Genomic DNA, 20886 nt, shown 5'->3' with positions numbered 1-20886 from the left:
GATATTATTCTTTGTTAGAGGAGATGTGTTATAGCTTAACATACCATATTTTTTTAAACAACATACACCAATACCAGGGTATACTGTCAAACTCATCAGGGTAAGTTGTCACAGTAGAACCTGCCAATAAACAGCTAAATTTAAGATTAAACTCCATCACCAAACTCATTCATAATTTAGCCAGTCTTTACAAAACATCTGATAAGAATGAGCTGGAGATTTAATATGCTTTATTTGAACACATTAACAGTGTTTACTCAGAAATCGATAATAAATTTCACAATTAATTACAAAGAAACAACAAGTAATACATTGGATTAAACACTGAATTTTGAATTACAATGACTGAAATACTAATTTATTTTAAAGGTGCTCCAATAATCTTTGTTTCACTTTGAAAAATCATTTTTACAGTGTGTTCATAAAGTGCTAAAAATTAGTAATCAATGTTGTTCTTATGTGGAGCAGAAATAAATGTGCCATTTCAAAGCATTTTTATCATCAAATGCTCAAACAGAAATCATTTTAAATGCTGCAATTAAACAATGTATACATTAATAATATTTAAATGTGTCAGGGGATCTGAAATGCCCTGAAATCCTTAAATCTATGACAAAAATAAATGTCCTAAGATGTAGCATAATAATACCATTGACTCTAGTCTGAATTTATGCATGTGTAATTTAATTGTGTTCGTTGTTACATAAAAGCAATGGCACAATACGATACAAAAACTTTAGTTTGGAGAACAGAATTCATAACATTTCAACAATTTTAACATTTCAACGCCTATACTATACTTCTCCTATACTGAGAGGGGGAAACAAAGTCTTTACTGAGATGTTGGATGCAAAAATAATGCAAGACTGACATATAGATGAACAACAGTGCGCCTATATGAAATATGAGATGCATTGGTTCCTCTGCTCTATGACATTATATTGATGCATCTGTGGCTGAACCACAAATCCTTCACTTTTGTCCTTTTGAAAAAGAAAACGAGGCAAATAATTTCAGATTGGATTGCAATTGTACTGATATGTTAATGGAGCCGAACACCACCTATTTAAAAAGCATTTAGCTCAGAGAGCAAAAATAGGCATCATCGGTTGGATTTATGTTATATGCAGATAATTAAATGTGCATTTAAATCTGTCTCTAATGATCAGTATTAATGTTAACTGATGCCTACACATGGTTCTAGGTCTTTAACATCAGCCTCTTCACATTAAGTTTGTCATTACATATAATATCTATGAAGGAGAGAAGAGTCTAAAATTAAACTATTGATTTCACACATCACCTAATGTTTCCACTCATCTATGAAAACACAGCAGAAAAAAAGAATAATAAAAAAAAAGTTTTAATGGCAAGATAGTTTTTATAAGCTTTAAAACATCCACTGAAAGTGAAGAATAATGGGATGTATACAATAAATTATATTATTAAGTGGATTTCATCATTTCTGCCTGAACAGCGTGATGTGGCAACTATCCTGTAGCACATGCCACCCGTTTGGATGTGCCTTTGAAATTGTGAACCCCCCTAATCTTTCCTCTGGGAAAGGAACGATTAAACCAGAAAGCTCACTCTTTCATTTTCCCTGACAAATTAAAGCCAACAAATTCATCTTTTACAAAAAGTGCTACAAGTCTCGGCCCTCTCGGTCACACGGCGGCCCGAGCCCCCAGTGGCGAAATGAAAAAGTAATTGAGATGTAAATAAAGGAGCCGGGTTCCGCGTTGTCTCCGCTAAATTGATTTTTTTTTGTCTGCTCGAGTAACATTCTCTCCTTGGCAGGATGCTATGTTTTACACTCCTTTGCATCGGTCACAATATCAGATTGCTGGACCTGGCGACAGTCCTCTGAATTAGACATGGTTTCCTCCTATTAATACATCTGGTATCTGAAATCAATATTGATACTGTGTACATATAAATCTTCAATTAGTGCCCAATGTGCTTTGTAATTTAATCATTGGATTTACAACCAGTGCAGGCGCCTGTCAGGAACAGGTTCAGATCAAATATGCAGGTTACATCCTCGACTTTTGTCTCATTCTGCTTCTTGTGTCTTTAGTATCGAAACAAATAACTCAGTGGCTGCAGTGGGAAGTCTTGGGATAGATTAAGAAAAAAAAGACAATTCTGCCATCAGTTCTTCACCTTCATGTCATTTTGAACCTATATGACTTCTTTTTTGCATGGAACACTAAATGAGATGTTTAGCAGAATGTCCAAGTTGCTCTTTTCCCAAAAATATGTATAAATCAATTGAATGAGGGTCACTTTTTTTGTATGTGTGGAAAATGGCAGTGTGGACATTGCTTTTGTGTTCCAGTCAAGAAAGAAAGTCATACAGGTTTGGAATGACACAAAGTTGAGTAAACATTTTTCATTCAAACCAACCTATGTTTTATCCCTGCAAACACTTTCTCTTAACAACATATTTTATAAGAAAAACAAGCAAGAAAGGTCACTTATTGAGAAAATTCAACAAAATATCTATGGTATCTTTTAGTCAATATTCCCCTAACTGGAGATTTGAAACTGAAAAATGGATTTCATAGAGTAAATCTGATACATTGACTTAATTGATACTAAAGGCAAGGTTGTTTCAGTCAGCCTCAAACTCAGAATCCAGCTGAAAGAAAGTAACAATGTGCTGTTCTATAGATGCTATGTGAAGGTCAGTTTGTCTGAATAAACCAAGATGACTCATAACCAGCTTAACGTGTCCAGAAATACAAATAAAGAATATCAATATATCAGTTTGGATGTAGATGTTATTGAAAACATGTTCATGTCTATGTCTTTATTTCATAATTTCTGAAGTGATTTCATAACTTTATGTACATTTTTTTCTTCGGTAAAAAAAAAAAAAAAAAATGAATCCATTCCAGCAATGAATGCTAAGACTAATAGGATCCATACATTTTACTAATGTCATTTCTATTAAAAAATCTCGATTCGCTTAATAATCCTTCAGGCATATGAATTTTTAAAAGCTTTCTATTAAGAGTCTGTTGGAATGTCTCTTATCTGAGTCTAACACATCATTATTATTGTTGTTAATGACTCCATCTAAAACATTCTGTCACATCATTTTATTTGTTTTGTCTTTGTTCTGTGAAAAAAAAAAAAAAAAAAAAAGATGGATTCCTAGTTTCAGGCATTTGCAACCAAAAAAACAAACAAACCAAAAATGCCCCCCACAAATTGTCTTGTTGCTCACGAAGCCATTTACAGCATATCCAGCTAATGCACATGAAACAATTGTGGACAAATTTCCCTGATTACATAAAGAATATAACAACAACATTAATCTCTGCCTGTAATCAGGCCTCAATTTATTGTTATTTCAAATCAATATAACCGAACATTAGTGCTGCCAAGCTGCTTGTATTGATTTTATGGTAGATGGCTATAATTAAAGCAGCTATAGCATGGCTTTATCAAGTAACAACCTGAACAGTTTAGAGCTCTGATAAACCAGTGTTAATTAACATTAGCTAATCAATTGACCAATGACCTGAGCGGGGAATCTTCTGAACCGGGACACAGCAGGAAACATGACAGTTCTGTCTCACTGAGTAACCCCTGGTGACGTCTCTGCGTGGTTGAAAGGCAATTTGCCACCCTTGTCAGCCCGGGCTCTCTTTCTTGGGCTGTTAAGTGTGTGGTTTGTCACCACACTGGTGAAAGATCCTCCCTTGACATCACACTGACCAGTGTTATCCCATGAGTAGTAAAAAACAACAGACACAAGACTAGTCTGTGACTGGTGGACACCTGATGACAAGCTGACATAAACATGTTATCATCTGCTATTTTTGAACCATAAATAAATAAATTATTGAATATATGAGGCTGTTTTTTTTATTGCCATCTGGGTTCCCAGAAATGCTGTGGGTGTGTAACAGTGATTCATAATTTACACTTGTGTGAACATTCTTCAATAGAATAGAATAGAATAGAATAGAAAGTATTCAATGAAGAAATCACTTAAATTTTTCATACAATCTGTTCAAAAATGTTACCCTTGATCTGTTTTTAAATATGGCAAAGAGCAAATCACATATGAAAGGATCCTTTAAATTACTTTTCAAATAATAATAATAATAATAATAAAATGGCAACAAAATGTACAAAGGTGCCACAAATTCAATTAAAGGGGGAAAAATGCCCCTGCACAATTAAACTGTACTATTAACCCTGTAGCAAATAAAGTGAAAAGCGATAAAGTGAATATGAGTTTTGTTGAGTGTCCTGAATTTAGCATGATCATGATTTCCATCATCACGAACAACAAGGTGTTGAAACAACGCAAGAAATGCAAAATTTACATAAATTTTAAACAGTTTGTTGTTACTGGTAACAACTGATAGTATAGGTGCATCTCAATACATTAGAATGTCGAGGAAAAGTTCACTCAAATTGTGAAAATCATGTATTAAATAAATTCAATGTACACAGACTGAAGTAGTTTAAGTATTTGGTTATTTTAATTGTGATGCTTTTGGCTCACATTTAACAAAAAAACTCCAATTCACTATCTCAACAAATTAGAATATGGTGACATGCCAATCAGCTAATCAACTCAAAACACCTGTAAAGGTTTCCTGAGCCTTCAAAACTTGGTTCACTATGCTACCCAATCATGGGGAAGACTGCTGATCTGACAGTTGTCCAGAAGACAATCATTGACACCCTTCACAAGGAGGGTAAGCCACACATAGTCATTGCCAAACCTGGCTTTTCACAGAGTGCTGTATCCAAGCATGTTAACAGAAAGTTGAGTGGAAGGATAAAGTGTGGAAGGAAAAGATGCACAACCAACTGAGATAACTGGAGCCTTATTAGGATTGTCAAGCAAAATTGATTCAAGAATTTGAGTGAACTTCACAAGGAATGCACAGAGGCTGGGGTCAAGGAATAGAGACGTGTCAAGGAATTTGGCTACAGCTGTCATATTCCTTTTGTTAAGTCACACCTGAACCACAGACAAGGTCAGAGGTGTCTTACCTGAGCTAAAGTGAAGAAGAACCGGACTGTTGCCCAGTGGTCCAAAGTCCTCTTTTGAGATGAGAGCAAGTTTTGTATTTCGTTTGGAAACCAAGGTCCTAGAGTCTAGAGGAAGGGTGGAGAAGCTTATAGCCCAAGTACAGTGTTAAGTTTCCAGAGTCTGTGATGATTTGGGGTGCAGTGTGCCGGTGTTGGTCCATTGTGTTTTTTGAAAACCAAAGTCACTGCACCGGTTTACCAAGAAATTTTGGAGCACTTCATGCTTCCTTCTGTTGACCATCTTTTCGCAGATGCTGATTTAAATTTCCAGCAGAATCTGGCACCTGCCCACACTGCCAAAAGCACCAAAGGTTGATTAAATGACCATGGTGTTGGTGTGTTTGAATGGCAAGCAAACTCACCAGACCTGAACCCTATATAGAATATATGGGGTATGGTCAAGAGGAAAATGAGAAACAAGAGACCAAAAAAATGCAGATCAGCTGAAGGCAACTGTCAAAGAAACCTGGGCTTCCATACCACCTCAGCAGTGCCACAAACTGATCACCTCCATGCCATGCCGAATTGAGGCAGTTATTAAAGCAAAAGAAGCCCCTACTAAGTATTGAGTACATGTACATAAAGTGAACATACTTTCCAGAAGGCCAACATTTCACTAAAATTTCACTATAGTCATATATATATATATATATATATATATATATATATATATATATATATATATATATATATATATATATATATATATATATATATAAATGTGAGCCAAAATCATCATAATTAAAATAACCAAAGACTACAGACTACAGTCTGTGCACATTGAATTTATTTAATACACAAGTTTCACAAATTGTGTTGAATTACTGAAATGAACTCCACAACATTCTAATTTATTGAGATGCACTTTTTTGATAAGCCCATTTATAGAAAAGTTGTTTTTTGACCTTACCGGACACTTTGCCAAAATTACTGTGCATGTCTATACAAATCAAACAAAATAAAAAAGCAATAAAAAGAAGTACTTGTCATCCATTTTTTTCCCCACTTCGAGCAAAGATTGACCTGGAAGAACCTCCCAGTTCTTTACTCTGACTTAACATTGGTTATTAAGGCAATCAATAATTCTCAACATACATTCTTCATCAGCATTATTAACAACATCCATAAGCTTTAAAATGAAAAACAAAACCCTGCAGGATCGAGACTGAGCTTTCACATCTAAATGAGTTTCTCTCAAACATGCTCCATATCTGTGGATTTCTGACACCACAGCCACCGTATGCAAGAAACTCCTTGAGGTTGTCCGCAGTAAAAGTTAATGGAGCTCAACGAAAAGTCATTCAAGGACCTGGAATTAGTCCATTCAAGTGGAAAAGTATTTGACTGATATTTTATTGCCGGGAATGAGTGAGTGGAAACCAAGTGGCACAACAGTGTCTCGTGAACGATGAATAGAAAAGGTCCGCCTCACAGCAAATAATCTGTGGGTTGCAAATGACTTTTATGAGCAGAATGACATGCTTCTGTTGAAACACAAGTGTAAATCAGCTCGGGTTTTATGATGTAATTATTAGGCTTGAATAAAAGGACACCACCGGTATCTTCAAAGTCAATCTGCGATATTACACAGAAACCTTATTATTGCTTTTAGTACAGTACATAAGATCATTTACTTGAATTAAGTAATTGTCTGAATGATTTGTTCATGAATCTATCGATCTGATTCTCAAGTTCAACTCATTGACTCACAGATATTCACTGGAGTGGACGATTATAAGTATAATGGTAACCATTTACAACAAGGTCCCATTAGTTAACATTAGTTAATGCATTAACTAACAATGACCAATACATCTGTTACAGTATTTATAATTGTTAAGGATAGTTAAGACAAATTTGACTGTACATAGTAAGTTAATTTTAGATCAGATTCATTAAATAATACAAACAGAAATAGTTTAGTAAATTTAACATTAAGATTATATATATATATATTGTTTGACTGCTGTTAAGTTTGTGTGTTTATTCATTCATTGATTAATTCATGCATTCATTTTATTTCAAGGAACAGAAAAGTTTTTATGGTTTTAGTTTTAGTTAACTATAATAATCCTGCACACTCTAAAAACTGCTGGGTTGAAAACAACCCAATTTGGGTTATTTTGACAACCCAGCGCTGGGTCAAAAAGGGACGAACCCAGCGCTGGGTTGTTTTAACCCAACCAGTTGGGTTATCATATTTAACCCAGCCTGCTGGGTTGCTTTTTTTATGGTTTAAAATGACTATATTGCAGGGTTTAAAAAAACAGAGCGGGTGTTTTTTTATCACTGTATTTCAGAAGGAAAATTACTGTATTTAGAAAATGTTCGATATCATTTCGCATGTGCTTGATGAGGCAGTGTTTGTGAGCTCAGCACCGCTCTGCAGCCGTTACCGGAGAAACCTACCTCTCCCGCTCTTAGCGCCTCCTGCTGGCAGAAAATAAACTCGCAGTGTAGCCATGTGGGGAAACAATGCATTTCTACGTTAAAATTAACCCAAATTGAGCTAGGCATTAAACCTACAAATGTTGTTCATTTTAAATATCACTTTTACACACAAATAATAATTACCAAAAGGAAAATATTTATTAAAAACAAGAGAAAAGTCAAAAAGTAACATGTTAGAAGAAATGCAGAAAAGGATGGCATTAACAGCTACAGAGTTCATAAACAAAGCATTGAACATTTGATGAATATAACTTAAGATCAAATTGGACTTTGTTCAATTGTATATATTGTATAAAAATATACGAAAACACATACAATAAATTTACAATTAGTTAGTTTTTTTCCAACTATTCTGGCATGACAGTACACAATTTTTTAACAGACGCATGTGTGTGTGTGTGTGTGAAAGAATGTGAGCAGGTGTATGAATGACAGAGTGTAAACTTTTCTACTAAACAACACAGAAAACTTTTAACTTTAACTTTTTTTTTTTTTTACAAATTATACACTTACAGTTTGTTTCATAGTCCATGAATACAGATCATGCATCACGGTCAATTTTCATAATCTCTTTAGCATAACTGATGTCATCATGAAGAAACCCCATCAGCACAGCATCTGACGTCTTCTACATCATCCAGGGCAGCGTCCTTCTTTAAAACCACCGCTGCATCAGTTTAGGGGAAAGAAGATTCTCCTCTCTGACCAGCATTCATCCCAGTCACCGCCTGTTCTTCATCAGTGGCCTAAGAGAAACACATTTGAAAAAATTAAACATTTAATAAAACTATCCATTTTCAGGTAGAGGTGTATTCACATCCGTAAGGATAGGTAAATAATCGGTTTTAAAGTTTCAACACTTTGTGCGGTTGTTTAATGTCTCAGTCCACCACAGCTCTCATGAAGTCTATAATGGCAGCACTAATGTGAGGACATGCGATATTGTTTGAATAAATATCGCTTTCAGAAAGCTTCTTTACTGAAACATTAAAACAGACATGACATTCACATACCTCACAATATTCATGTACATGGAGGGCTGCTCTTCAAACCGTTAGTACACCAAATAATTAAAATGTTCATAATTTACTCTCCCCATGTTTTTCCAGACTCATACAAACTCTGTTCATTTTTTGGAAAACATATGAATATATTTAATATTCTCTTTTTGTGTCCTCCATTGCTGGTCTGGGAGACCAATATTTTATTTTGAACATACATGTTTGCTATCATATAATTTAAGATGTATTCATATATAAATATCAGAATTTACTTCTACAATAACTCTATATTTATGAAGCTTGAAAATACTGATTATCTAAACTATAAATGGATTAACAAATATTATGAGAAAACTAAAAATATATTAATTTATGTTGTAAAGACAGACAAAAGTCTTATAGGTTTGGAATGACTTGAGGGCAAGTAAATTATTTTTTGTGTGAACTTTACCTCTAAGAGCGAAGACCAAGAATAATGGCTCTCCAAATCAGACAACTCCAAAGTTGGTTTGAGTTCTGCAATGAAAAACACAGACATCAATGGTCTTAATGAAATGAGCATTAAATCATATTGTTGTTGCATCAAAATGTGAAGTAAACTGGCAGGAGACAACAGAAAAATTTATTTTCTAAAAATAACTTACATAAAATCTCAAAGGAATGATGCTCTCCCATGTCTCTTGCTTTTAACATCTACAAAAACAAAAAACAAACATTATTTTACTCTTAGTAAAAAAAAAACAACTGATAACATGAAATTATGAAGTTTACTTGCCTTAAACGATCTTTCCCTCTCTTCAGAAGAAGCTGAGAAAACCACCTCCTCACACAAGCACTTGTGTGTCCTTAACTCCAGTTAGTTTGAGTTCTGCAAAGAGGGGCATCAATGGTTTCAATAAAATATTAACATATACATACATACATATATAAAATCACACTGTTTTTGCATCAAAATGTGAAGTTAACAGGCAGGACACAACAGAAACATTAATTTTCTAAAAAAAAAAAAAAAAAGTAATAATAATTTAACTTACATCAGTCTCAAAAGAATGAAGTTATCTTGTCTCTGGATTTCAACATCTAAAAAAAAACACACACATTATTTTAGTCTTAGTAAAAATAAAGATAACTTGATGTTATTCTGAAGTTTACTCTCCTTAACCCGTCTGTCCCTCTCTTCAGAAGAACACCTCCTCCTCATCCTCACACAGGTCTGTGACTCCTCACACAAACAGCTTCTGTGTCTCTAACTCTCAGCGCGAGGACAATGAAGACAGGAGCTGGACAAGTCTGAAAGATTACATGTAAAACATACTTTTAACAGTTACCACTTCAACAGCCTCAAAATAATTATGCTAGTCTTTACTACACAATGCCGTTTCCTTTAGGAGACAAACATACATTCAGTTTAACCGCGAAAAAAAAAAGACAAATTCACATGAGCGTAACCGTGACCATAACAGTCTGTTAACGCCTCAAAGAGAACAGATAATGTAAAATCTTATGTAAATATGACAAAATACATTCACAGACGTTATATTAAAAGTACATCCTCCGTTCAGTAACGTTACATGAGGCAGTTAAGACCTCCGTGTCCGAGGCGAAAACCGCGTCCGTTTTTTTTTATATAACGTTAGATATAACGTTAAGCTCCTTTGTTTCCGCCTTTCATAAAACCTTCCGCCTTTCATACAACCGGGTAAACAATAAAAGATAACTTTACACTTTGAATATTTAACGTTACTTACCATAGTCTTTCACTCGCTTCCCGCTTCTATAACGCTGAGAAAATGGCGGCTGCTCGCACTGGAGAGACGTACGATTTTGACGTGACGTGCGTGCTCTCCTTCACGTCCGCGTCCTCAACCCACCCCCGCTGGGTTAAAAAAGATAGTTATTTTCAACCCAAACTTGGGTTAAAACATCGCAAAGTCCTATCCAACGGCCTCAACCCAGCAGTTGGGTTGAAAAAACAACCCAGCGTTTTTTAGAGTGTGCCTCAGAAGACCAGGAGTATTACACACTAGACAGAGCGAAAGCTTTTTTTTTTTTTTTTTTTTTTTGGAGCTAGACATTTTTCATTATTGTAAATACAAAGAAAGATAGTAACGCATCCATCCTTCCAGATACCTTTTTGTGTTACATTTAAGAACAACTTAACATAAGGGTGAGTAATTCATGACAGAATTTCCATTTTTGGGTGAACTACTTTACCTATTTCAGTAAAACGTACTAATCATGGGTGGGATCTCTGCATTATTGCTACTCTTTCACTGAAATCCTAGTTTAGGTTTAATTAGCACAGAGAACTGACAGACTGCAGCTTCCAGTGCCTTGATGTTCTGTCTCGCCTTTGGCATCACTGACCACATAATCATTGGCTGGCACAACTGGGACAAGGCTTGATTTTCAAAGGCTCTCGCTCCACTGATTCACTGTGCATCCGTAAGATTGATCACAGTGGTTTATCAGAAACAACACGCGTTTCATCCCCCTTGGATTCTGGGGAGGGAGAAGGTGGAAGACTGAGCGGGTTGTGTCCCTACCTTGTCCCTCCCTTAGAAGTACAACAAACACCAGAGTGACACCGAGGGAGAAAGATTTTGACAGCTCAAGTGTGTCAGCCCATCAGGACTCGCCCGTGGCACTTTTGATTAAAAGGGAAACACAGATAGTATCAACTGTTGCCACAGAAGGAGCTAGATAACCATGGCCCAACATTCATAGGGTCTTCATCTCAATTAAAAATAAAATTCTCTTATCTGCCAACACTCCCTGTAAACTGTCAATATTTTATGTTTGTGTCTGTAAAATAGCCCAAGGAAAAGATAATAAAAATAAATAAAAAATACACCAGATTTACACATTAGTTTGATAAGCGATACTTTGACTGCCATAAAACCGTCACAGCTTTATTTCTCAGTATTTGAGAAGTTATGTATAGCTTAGTACTGTAAAAATAACTAGTTTTTCCTCATACTGAATCACAGGGTCAAAAACCATAGGTTCATTTATGCTAATACTGTTATAAAGAGTGTGAAAATAAAGTATTTTGGTTTCATATAAAAGAGTAGTTCTATGTGACTCAAACACAATTCTAGTGCAAAATGCATTCGCATACCAATGGAAGGTCCCATTCTAAACCAGAGATGCAACTATTTTCAATATTCAGAAGATGGTGCTATTTGTTTATGTATGCATGCATTGCATGAACCTGTCTGCTTGCATTCACACCAATCTGAACATTCAATGTGCTACTGCTCCAAAAATTGCATTTGCAAAATTCAGAAATATCACAGACCTCCAGAATAATGTGCATTTGTGCACGGCAGAATGTAGACTGGATAAAATAGCTCTCCTTGTGTACATAATACAGATTCTCTATATCTTAAACAAGACATGTTAATTGTATAGACACTTAAAAATAAATATACTGTAAGCCATTTAATACAATACTGGTTGGTTTGCATTTCTTCCAAACTCAAGTTGATTCTGATTACAGACTTGGCCCTCCCTGTTAGTAGTCATATACTTGAAGGTCATGTTAAGTATATAGCATAATAATGTAATTATGCAAACTCAGCCCTGAAAGACCTGACATGTTATACGCAATTAAAGCCCAAGATGTGCGCCCACGAAATAGCCACGCGTTTTGATCCCGGCTTGAAGGGCACCACAGGATCCTGGTTTAATCGTCTGGCAAGAATGCAGAAGTGGAAAATTTGATGACGCCAGTTGTTAAGTGGATCTTCGTCCGTAATGCATTCGTGCCACTAGATACACTGCTAGGTACACTGCTGTGGCTGCTTAAGATCATTCCTGCATTTCTGAAGCAGATCACAAAGCACTGTTCGGTGTGTAGAGGTGACACGGAACAAATAACATTGATGCTGTTACTATAAATAAAAGCTTTACCTAACAGGATTTGTGAGTAATTCATCATGATGCCATTGTAAAGTATGGATCAGCTGTTACTTTGGACGTTCTTCTGCAGTGTGTCAGATTTGCAGATTTATCTGACCATATTTTATTTTTAAGAGACTTATAAAAGCCATTGCCCCCACCATCACCACACACACACACACACACACACACACACACACACACACACACACACACACACACAAAGATAAGTAAAGAAAAGAAAAGAAAACTTACAAAAAATTTACTCACCCTTAGGCCATCCAAGACAAAAGATTTTGAGAAATTTTGCATTCTGTCACTTGCTTACCAATGTATCCTCTGCAGTGAATGGCAGAGATGCTCACAAGTCTCTGAGCTAGAGTCCAAGTCAAGTCACAAGTCTCTGAGCTAGAGTCCAAGTCAAGTCTCAAGTCTCTGAGCTAGAGTCCAAGTCAAGTCTCAAGTCTCTGAGCTAGAGTCCAAGTCAAGTCTCAAGTCTCTTTATTATATTAAGTCTCTGGTTATAATAAATGTTGCATCACGTACAGTGACCCATCCAAGCTGCTTAGAACACTGCATAGCTATATATAAGGAATTCAAAGCATGTAATATGTTATTATGACAACTCTATCTATTAGCATACAATATCAACTTTGATTTTGGTAAATAATCAGTGTAAACAGGCTATTGCAACATGACAAAAACACCAAGAATGCTTTACTTTTAAGTTAATATCTGTATTTTGCATTTATGGATTCAGTAATGGCCTTCTGTCTGTCCTGGCTGTTTAGCTGCACACCTCTTGTCTGGCTTAAGAATGAACAAAGCTACGCTGACTTATGTTATTCATACAATACCTACTCACAAATAAACATCAAAAACAAAGCCGGCTGCAATTAATTTCTGTGCAAAACAGCTTTTACTACTAACTCTTCCACACAAGAACATTGTTATCACACAAGAACATTTTGATAGAGAACCAAAAATATTTAAAGTAGATAAAATTAGAATAAATAAAATGGAAATGTCTACATACTATTACTACTGTAAACTTTGCAAATAGGACATCAGCCCCTTCAAGTCAATGAACAATAACTAAGGCCTGGTTCACACGGGACGATTTTAAAATTGTCGGCCGATTTTCCAAATATGAGAGACCCCACACACAGCGATAAAAAATCACGGATCTAACAGTTTTGGTCGTTCCGTGTGTGGTGTGCAGCCACACGGCAAAATCAACACATCACACACGAACCGATTTGACTCCCGAGCATTCCCAGGTCAGACTGGAAATCTCGCAAAATCCCTCGAGATCAAACGTGACTTTAGAGTAAACAATCATGGCGGACGAAGAGGATGCAGTGGTCATAGTTTGTGCTTTGTTTTTAACGGGAAAAAACATAAGAAAAACAAGAAAAGGCGATGGTCAAAGAGGTGGAGACAACGCGAGCATGGACTATACTTGCTATATCATAATATGGAGATAAGTTGTTGTTTTATCTCATAGAAATGTTGTTACGTACTACACAGATTAATAACCGTTGAAATAAACGTTCATATATTCGTTTGTACTCTGGTGGACTGCAGTTGTGGATGTAGTTATGCCCATCGACTTTATTTGTATTTGTTATATTATATACGCCGGCTGTTTTGATTTTGTTTCCCGGTACTATCACTGCCTCGTCACCTCGCTTTCTGATTGGCTACACCCACAGTCCACAGGCTGCGTGATTGTTTGTCCTCGGGGGACACCACACACGAGAAGAAATCGGGCAAAATAAATCCAACATGTTGGATATCCCCGATTTGAGATCGGAGCGGTCCCGACATTCTTCCGAGCAGAGGAGAGCAGTCTTAACACACCACACACGGCAGGAATATTTGATCAGATTATTTTACGATAATCGGAGCATCCTAAAATTGTCGGAAGGGGTGAATCGGGGCTAAAATCGGTCTAATTATCCTGCCGTGTGAACCAGCCTTAAGTGGGCTGCAATGAATATCTGTGCAAAACGTCATGGCTCCGCTCCTACCCAATGACAGAGGCACGCAGGTTTTTTTCCACTGGAGTACTCACGTGAAGGATGCGTGCACAACTAATAACTAATATCATCACGCTATAAAGGGTTGGCCTGCGCTGGGTGCGCCCCTCCCCCTATAACTGTTCTGTCTCGCAGAGGAGCTCATTTGTGTGCATCTGTGTGAAATACGCACTCTGAAACACGCATAGGAAAAAAGAGCGACAGAAAGAACGGCTCCCCTCCAGCCGTGACTCGGCTCCCATCGTTCATGTTTATGAGCGGTTCAAAAGAATCGGTTCGTTCGCGAACGTCACAACTCTTACAGCGAGCTCATCTGACGTTTACTAAAAATTAACATTGTTCACGAGTCCCGGAGCTCGAGTCCGAGTCGAGTCTGAAGTCTTTCGAGGACGAGTCTCAAGTCGAGTCTGAAGTCACAGTTTGTGCGACTTAAGTCGCACTCGAGTCCGAGTCTCAAACTCGAGTCCCCATCTCTGGTGAATGGGTGCCGTCAGAATGAGATTTCAAACAGCTGATTAAAACATTACAATAAATAATAATAAATAAACTCCAGTGAAGTGAAAAGCTGCGTGTTTGCATCTATCATTAATATATTTGTAACTTATGTGTCCTTTATCCATAATATTGCTTTCCCAGTGAAAAGGTTGTCTCATCTGAATCAGGAGAGAAATATGCAGTCTAAAGTAGTTTTTAACAAATAAGTTTGGGATTTAAATGTGACAGGTGATGGATTTTTTCACTGGATTTCATCTTAGATGGCCTCAGAAATTGTGCTCACTACTGAGGTCCAAACATATCAGGACATGAAAATGACGCTTACAAATTAGATTGCTTTTATTAGACAAACAAATGAATTCAAATGGCATTCAATTGAAAATAAGAGCAAACTTAGCAAGCAAAATAAATAAAGAAATGGTGTACTTTTTTTTAAGACACTTGTTAGGTTTAAACATTGACATAAAATATCAAACATTAGTTGTCAAACATTAGTGGCTCAGGTTCATTGTTGATGCGATGAACCACTAGACCTGGGGATGTGCCCAAAATAAGCTACATAACCATCATTTTTTGTAAGAAAGTTCTTCATAAAGGTTTCTCACAGAATTCCAAGGCTCATTATATCTAATAAGCTAATCAAATATTTAGAGACTGCTTATTACTCAGAATAAATAGAATCATAAAAGAAAAGAAAAGAAGACACACTTCAAACACTATTTTTATTCTGTCCTAGACAGTGACAGATCTATGCTGCTTTCAAAAATTTACCAGACTCATCTTAGCAGACGAGATGTTTAGATTCTTACCTCCATATTTCATGCTTTTGGACACAGCTTGTGTGAACCTGAGGTGAACATATCCACGAAAAATGACCTTACACCGCAGCTGTCAAAAGTAATAACACAATTTTTTTTTTTAAGTTAGTTTTGAGACCAGCTCTAGCATCGTTTTTGGCAGATGCCCAAGCTTGACTGAAATTCATGCAATTTTAAGCAACAAACGTGTTGTTAAAGTAGCATATTTCTAGTAAACAATAAAAAGTATTACACAGAAGATTAATCTTTGATGATTGATCGAGTTATTCCATACATTATTTTTTTTTTTTTTGAGAAAATGCACTGTAAATGCTGACCTACTGTATCTGTCATATTTGTATCTTTAATATCTATTTTTTGTCAGGTGCCAAAGTTCACAATTTCCCGCCTGGCAGGCATTAAACAACTGAAAGCAGCTCCTTTATGACACATAAAGAGAATAATTCATATTATCACAGAGATGTATTGACTGTTCTCATTTGATAGGAGTCTGTGGTAGCAGCCTGTCTGTGGCTGTCATCTCCGACTGGTTTTATTACCTGTAAATCACACAGCAGTGGCCCCCCGTGGGTTCTAGTATACAGCACAAAGGGCGGAGTGGAAGTTAACTGACATCTAATCAGCACAAAGAGAGAGCAGGAGCTTATTTGAATCCCCGTTCGGTGACAGCGTGAGACTGGAGAATTCTCTATCTCTGACAGAGGAATGTGATCTTAAGAATTCTGACACCATGCAAATATTGAAATGAAACAGGGCCAAAACAGGGTTCGAACCTCCCCTACTCTGCTCCGTGGGTGAGGTACACCCCTGCTATGATGTCTCTGTATTTTTCTGATTACAATAGGCAGAATCACTTGGGCCAACACAATCCTCTATGCAGACAAGTCTCCTGCAGATAATTTCCTCGCTTGCCTTTGTGTACACATTCCTTTTGCATGCCTGCCATCGAACTGAATCAGCCTCGGCCTCCTCTCTCACACGTGAAACCACAGTCAGTGGAAATGCAACACGAGCGACAATGCCGGGCCTCGATTAATTCATCCCCCCGACTCGTTGCAATATTTGTTGTAGCTTAAAGGTAGACAGCTGAATGTTAAGTCAGGGAATATCCCCGAGTCTAAACAAAGGTTGTTTTCACACACAATAGACCTTTTATCTCTTCATGCAAGCTCTCTACCACTGACAGACTTGTTACGATAACAACATGGCTCCTCCAAGGCATGTTCTCCACTGAATATTGCATTCAATTTAAAATTCGCCAGAGCCTTCCCTTTAACCAACTTTATATGTCACACCTAAGCGGCGTAAAGAAGTTTCACGCTGTAATTTGTTTTGATTAAAAAAGGAAAATACTGAAAAAAATGCAGGTTTGAGGGCAGCATCGATGAAATTCGCATTCGCACTGCAACGTTGCTTATATTTGTATTCAGTCTGCCTCGCATAAATCTGGCCTAACTTATTCAGCTTGAATTGTACCAAAGATTCCTTAGGGGCCTGTATGTGGAAGAGAGTAGTTCTTAGAAAAGCACTTCCTGGTATTCACAAAACAATGGCAATGCCAAGAAAGCACAAAGAAACAAAAGGTAACACTTTAGTATAGGAACCAATTCTCATTGTTAACGAGTTGCTTACTAGCATGCCTATTATTAACATATTGGCTATTTATTAATTAGTACTTATAAATCACACATACTACATCTCTAATCGTAGCCAATACCTAAACTTAAAAACTACCTTACTAAATATTTATAAGCAGCAAATTAGGTTATTGAGGGAAAATGTCATATTTGATGGTTTTGTTAATAGTGAGAACTGGATTTTATAATAAAGTATGACAACACAAAGACATTTAGTCAGTTATTTTTCTATAATCATACCGTTTTACCTACTAAATTAGTCACCATTACCAAATATGTAGTTTAATTACACTGTGACAAATATATAAAAGTAGGTACGTCATCTTGTCATACAGGGTCAATAACATAAATGAATAATTTCAGTTTAAGTAAGGATACATCAAACAACACACAAATTAATAAATTTTTAAATATTTAATACATATAAAATAAATATGTATCACTCTTTCCATTAACATATTCATCTTTCTATTCATCAATTCATCATTTTTTTCACTGTATTTTTTTATTAAATATGTTTTAGTAAGCATAAGATACTCTTTGAAAAAAACATCACAGATCTTACTATCCCTAAACTTTTAAATGGTAACCAACAAACTACTGATAACACAATTAATATTCTGTTTACCCAATAAAAATCAATAATTATGGTAATCAGGGATTTGTATTTCTCCAATCCCACACCATTAGATATCACAGATTATTTCATGTTATTTTCAATACATTTCTTTGTATTTATTATTGTTTCTTTTAAATCCTAAAATATTGCAGTCTCCCACCATTACCGTATAGAAACTCAAACGACGGTCTAGCTTCGCTTCTAAAAATGCATGGCTTATCAATAGTTCCATATTCATCATAGCTCTAATTTTGGCAAGAGCCTGTAAAGAGAATCTTAAAGTATTTCTTTTTAAGTGCATGGCAACATGAAAAGCAGCATTACTCAGTCCTAACGATGATTTTATCTTAGTAAGAGCCATGCAGTGAGCGACCATCACTCTCCCCTTATTTCCCCTCTACTGCGCTGTCATCCCACAGACATTAATATTTACTCATCATAATTAAATATTAATAAAAAATTAGAGCACTGATATTGAAATCGCAGGAAGACATTTAAAATGATTTCCTTCAGCTAATGTTAAATGTTATTAGCTGCCCTGTAGCATGTTGTTTTAGAGTGATGGTAATTGATCAGGCTTACTGTATTTGTTTTGGGGTGTTTTTGATAATGACAGCTTCCTGTAATGGATTATTAATAGGTGAGAGAAGGAAATGCCTGGTTTCATGCCAGGCTAAGCTAACATTAGGATCATTTGACCAGACAGCGTCAGGAGGGATTTGAACCAAAGTGACACATTCCGCAGCAGCTCTGGATGTTGTATACGGAATTGATTTGATAAATATGGCCCAAAGAGTTGTGTAATTTGCAAGGTGATACATTTTCAGAGGCCAAATCAATTTCTTGTCTTGAAAGCAAATTACCTTGGAGGTCTTAATCTCTGAGTGAGCGATAAAATGTACATGTGCACACACAGACAGCCAAAAAAAAGAAAGAAAATAAATCACAAAAATTTTGTTTTCTTCAAGTTGATGCTTACAACAATTACATTAATTTGTCCTGCATCTAAAGTAAAGTCAGTGCAGTTAGGCTTTTTTATCACAATCAAAACACCACATTCAGATATGTTCATAGCCAAATCATGCTTTGTTCAGTTTTGAATTCTGAACACATTCATTTTTTAATCTGAGAGCAATAATTTAAGTGAAAACTACTGAATTGTTCTATCACATAAAGAAAGAAAGCAGCCCGAACAAAATCTTCCTGCATACAACAACTGAACAACATGAAGAGTCACACTTTAGTTTAGTCTAGTCTAGTGTCACTAGTAACTAACTATTAACTATGATTATGCCTCAATAAATGTCTAATACAGTGTTTATTAATTGTTAATAAATGTAGCATGGTCATGCAGAATAAGGCATTAATATGTGCTTTATTAAATACTGATAAACAGCAAATACGCTAGCAATAAGTGAGAATTGGTCCCTAAACTAAAGTGTTACCATAAATATGATACACACCAGCATGTTTAAAATGTCAAAACGGATGAGAATATAGATCAAAGTTTCCAGCTGCATTTTGAAGGTTGGATAACTTTAGAGAGTGTCTTAATGCACCATAGGGGACCATTGAAATTTAATAATCGGCAACACCGAGGTAAGCATCTTGCTCAATAAAGCAGTTGTGCTATCTGGTAATGGCTACTTTCATGGCTTGAACACAATTTCCCTTTTCTCTAATTGCATGGTCGAGGGGAAACCCGGGACTAAAGTGTACAGTGTAGCCTAGATGTTATAAAAGTATAATGTTTAATGTCATATACTTTCAGAGAGCTTGAAAGCAGAATCCATGAGATATAATCATTATTCAGACAGCTTCTGCTTTATGCATTTGAAGCCTTTCCCTAACAGAGACATTACTTTGTGTTGTATCTTACCTATGGCCATGTAAATGCACCCTGGCCTCTCAAAGACTGCTTCTTGCACTTTCTCCCCAAATAAATAAGTAATCTCTGGAAAAAAAGCATTATTGAGGTAGTAGCTTTCAAGGAGACTTGCGGCGATGGGTGCAGTTGAAATCTATCACTTTAAAAATGTATGTGTTAAATAAAAGGTTTTCCATTACCCCTGCTCAGACTCTCTTTTTTCACCTTATTTCCACCCTTAAGAACTTTGGACAGGCCAAATCTGGCCTGAGATCCCTCAGCTATGTGTAAATAAACAACGCTAGAATTATCTCAAATGTATAAAATGCAGATGAGCAATTTAAAATGCACAAAAATAAGCAGTTTAACAGAATCTGTAAATGTCTTTCTTTTCTTTTTTCCTTTTCTTTTTTTTTTTTTTACCATACACTGATCGCCAAAATTATTTTGGCACTCAAGTCAGAGGAATAGGTCACTCAGAAATGAAAATCTGCTGTAAATTCACATCCAAGATGTACTGTAGATGAGCTTGTTTCTTCATCAGACTTGGACAAACAGATGATAGACATCAATAATCCACAAGAAGTGATTATTACACACTTTTTGTTTATATATTTATGTATTTATTTTTTAAAACCATTGCTTACGGCTTTCATTATGATGTCACCCATTCACTGCAGATGATGTAATGCTACATTTGCAACATTTCTCCAAATCTGCTCTGATGAAGAAACAAATTCATCTATATCTTGAATGTCCTGAGGGTGAGGACATTCCAGCAAATTTTCAGTTTTCGGTGAGCTATTCGTTTAATGCATGAAATTGAATTTCAATGCATTCAGTAAAGAACCAAGTGGCGTCTCCAAACAAATGATGCTGGAGTTTTCTAAGCACTAACTTCACTTTTTTGAGGCAGTTTGAACAATAGATCTCTTGGTTTTATAATTTATAAACCTAGCAACCTTCTTTCCATGAAAAGTTTCACTTGA

General features: G+C 36.0%; 2 long non-coding RNA genes across 2 annotated transcripts; both read right to left on the bottom strand.

Moving 5' to 3' along the window:
* Positions 1-7642: 7642 nt before the first annotated feature.
* Positions 7643-9211, bottom strand: LOC127971895 (uncharacterized). Its single transcript, XR_008156950.1, has 3 exons — positions 9161-9211; positions 8968-9032; positions 7643-8261 (listed from the first exon to the last, which is right to left on the bottom strand). It is a non-coding gene; the product is annotated as an uncharacterized LOC127971895 (long non-coding RNA).
* Positions 9212-9291: 80 nt separating this feature from the next.
* Positions 9292-10329, bottom strand: LOC127971896 (uncharacterized). Its single transcript, XR_008156951.1, has 3 exons — positions 10265-10329; positions 9551-9806; positions 9292-9384 (listed from the first exon to the last, which is right to left on the bottom strand). It is a non-coding gene; the product is annotated as an uncharacterized LOC127971896 (long non-coding RNA).
* Positions 10330-20886: the final 10557 nt, after the last annotated feature.

The sequence above is a fragment of the Carassius gibelio genome, chromosome B14 (assembly GCF_023724105.1).
Source record: "Carassius gibelio isolate Cgi1373 ecotype wild population from Czech Republic chromosome B14, carGib1.2-hapl.c, whole genome shotgun sequence".
Lineage (NCBI taxonomy): Eukaryota > Metazoa > Chordata > Actinopteri > Cypriniformes > Cyprinidae > Carassius > Carassius gibelio.
The sequence above is the reverse complement of the archived record's forward strand: the minus strand, read 5'-3'. Positions and strand labels throughout refer to the sequence as shown.